General features: G+C 43.6%; 1 long non-coding RNA gene across 1 annotated transcript in view; it reads left to right on the plus strand.

Annotated features, from left to right (window-relative positions):
- Window positions 1-620: 620 nt before the first annotated feature.
- LOC308056442 overlaps window positions 621-3,065 on the plus strand; it is a 45,033-nt gene continuing 42,588 nt past the window's right edge. Inside the window, exon 1 of the long non-coding RNA XR_013924835.1 lies at window positions 621-741. This is a non-coding gene — a long non-coding RNA (uncharacterized lncRNA). The remainder of the gene's footprint in view (window positions 742-3,065) is intronic.

The following is a 3,065-nucleotide window of genomic DNA, read 5'->3' on the forward strand; positions in this document are numbered from 1 at the left end:
TTATCTCCAGAAAGGTCTGTCAAGTTACTTTATAAACTTCAGCTACGTAGGAGAGAAGATAAAAGCTATAAAGTTGCCCATCCGTCCCCATGACGGATATGCTGCTCAAGATCTGACTGTGTTGTATGTCTTCAACCAAACCTTTCATTAAAGTCACAGAAATAAAATACCTCTACTCTCCCCCTCCCCTTCCATCTCTAGTTTCTGGAGCCAGAAGCGCCAAGATACGGAGAGGCTGTTGTCAAGTTATTTCTACCAGAGGTGATGGAAATGCCCATTTTCCCTGTGACTGCCAGCATCAATTTGTAGGCTGGGAGGGTTCAGGTAATGCCTGGAGACCTGCAGAGCTACGAGTGCATCTCTGAATGCAACCAGCACTCAAAGTCATCTCCAGTAATGCTTACAGAGGCACATCCAGTAGCCTCGGCCACTTACTGAACCAACCTTAAACCAAATATATCGCTGCAGAAAACTTTCCAAGTCCTTGTTTCATAATGTTATTCAACACTTCACAAATTCTTCCCAAACAGAGATCAAGAAGTAATTTAAAAGTATGACTCATTTCATTTTTTTGAGAGCTACCCTCTGCCGTCCCCCCCTGCTGTCCCCACCTCCAGCTGACCGCTGAGCCATAGGTGACTTCCCCAGTGTGGACTGGTGGGATGCAGCATTGCTGGAGGCTGGACCTCTCTCCACTGCGTCCTTATTTGCTGTCAATTATTTGGGTGCATGCAGCTCCAGGTAAGATGGGGATTATCTGACACACCCCCTTAAGTGGGAGCTTAAGGAAGCTGCATATGAAAGATGGAAGGGCAGATTTAAAGTGAGAAAGTTCTTTTTCAACCAAGGTAAAGCAGTAGTAGGGAGTTAGAGCCAAATGAGAACTTGTATTTCATGTTGCCTGGCCCAGTGCTCCCTGCCCTGCATGAGGCTGTTCTTCTGTATACCTCATGTCCCGGACCAGTTCTTCCAGAGCCAGAAATAATGACCTCCAAGAAGGGACAACCACAGAGGTACCAGCTGTCGAAGGTCTGTGGGACCCACCAGCTGTGCTGTGGTGAACAACCCTTCCCAGGGGAAGAGCACTGAAGTGTGGTTGCACTTTGCATGAGGCTCAGGAGAAGAGATAAAGAGGACCTTGTGTCAGGTTGTTAGATGCCTGCCAGCTGCTCCCTGACTATCTAGGTGTGCTCTTCCCCATGTGCCTCCTCCACTTGGAGTTTTGCAAAGAGGCACAAAAAAGAGCTTCACAATTTGACATTTTGCAGTTCTGTGATCAGTGGTCATTGGCCCCATCTTCATAATGAAGAGAGGGAAAAAAATTATCCTAAACACAAGGGGAGCCAAACAAATTGAGTCCATTTCTCATCTTACAGACTTTCCAACTCTGCTAGCTTGCTCTTTACCACCACTGCTCAGTGTGCCAAGTTTTCCTTGAACTCTTCATTCATTTAGCTCAGTCTAGTCAATGAGAAGTATTGTGCACCAACCACACAAATAACTGACAACTCGTGCTTTCATCTGTGTTTCTTTACCTCTCTATAGTTCATCCTGATTGCCTCCACTGACTTGGTAGGCTTTGTATCAGACTTGAAACCAGACCATCTGGTAATGATGGTAACGATGGTTCTTCTTCCTTTGGGTTGGCTTACACTCAACTTTTCTTAATTAAACACAGCTGTCTGCTGCAACCCGAAGAACAGGTTCCATTTAAACATGGTAGAGTGCAGCTTGTCTGGTCAGCTGTCCTGAACCCACAGAGCTTATTCACATCCCTCAACCTGCTGAACTACAGCCTGGGTTGCCTGAGTGCGTATACACGGCTGCGCAATGTGCTCAAGGCAGATGGAGGAGACTTGCTGCCCCAGCCACTCATTGTTTAGGATGTCAATAGGTGGAGCTGAAGGAACAAGGCAGAGCACACAAGTGACTTTGTTTGCTTTTTTTTTTTTTTTTTTTTTTTTTGGTGTATTAGGAAGGGATCGCACTTGTGAAAGTGTGACATAGTGAAGGCAGGGCATGAAGGACACCAGACTGCTGCAGAGAAAGATGGAGGAGTATTAGAAAAGGAATGGAAGCCATAGAAATTTTCACCTGGGACAAAACATCTTTTCAGGCCTCTCCAGAGTATATTCTGCATTTGCTTCAACTTTTACACATGCAGCATTGAAAAAAATTTAACTTTATTGGTAAATCGCCTATTTATGAATTAATTTTAGCATGCAATTTTGCATATCTAGCTTAGATTAGGCAATCTTTCGAGTGCTTTGTGTGTCAAAGATGTCCAGTCCACCTTGAGATGATTTAGTTCTTAGTTAAGGCAGGTCAGTTACACTTACAAACCGTCCCTCTGGCTAAATAAACCACTTTGTGAGAGAAGCCCTGGTATTCTTTGTAAATAAGGATTCTCATGTCATGGTTTACTTAGTCTGCTAATCAAAACATGTAGCTCTGAGCACTTCCCATTTAGTGCAGCTTATGAAAATCAAGCATCATTATTGCTGTCTGATACATTATCACCAGCAGCCATATAATGGGCAAAATATTCCTGGGTTGGAACGAGTGCAATTTATGATTCTAAATTTTATGTATAAAGAAGGAAAAGTGCAGCTGGATATTCATTAGGCGCATTCAATTTAATGTATTGAAAACAGTAAAGAATATGTTTTAATTAATAAGCCAAGTGCACATGGCATGGAATCTGTAAAGAGAGCCCACAGAGCTGTGCAGCGCTCTCGTACTTGCTGGGGAGTGGATGGCAAAGCTGCTCCTCTCTAGAGGGAGTTAGTCTGTATTCACGTGCAGACCAGAATTCACCTGCTCCGGCTGTCTCTGCGTTATTGCCAGAGGTAGCGAATTTTGCCTTTCACACCCACCAGTGATAAAAGACATTGGACTTTTTTATGCGCCTCAGTGTTTGGACTTCCAATTTTCAAATCCGCTTCATAAAGAAGATCGCATATTCCAAAAATCAGGAACTTGGGTCAAGTTGTTTTAAGTAAGGGCAATTAAGAACTCTTAAAAAGATGTTAAAAAATATTATAAGCATTGCCTCTGTGTTGCAG

The sequence above is a fragment of the Falco punctatus genome, assembly GCF_963210335.1.
Source record: "Falco punctatus genome assembly, chromosome: Z".
Classification (NCBI taxonomy): Eukaryota; Metazoa; Chordata; class Aves; order Falconiformes; family Falconidae; genus Falco; species Falco punctatus.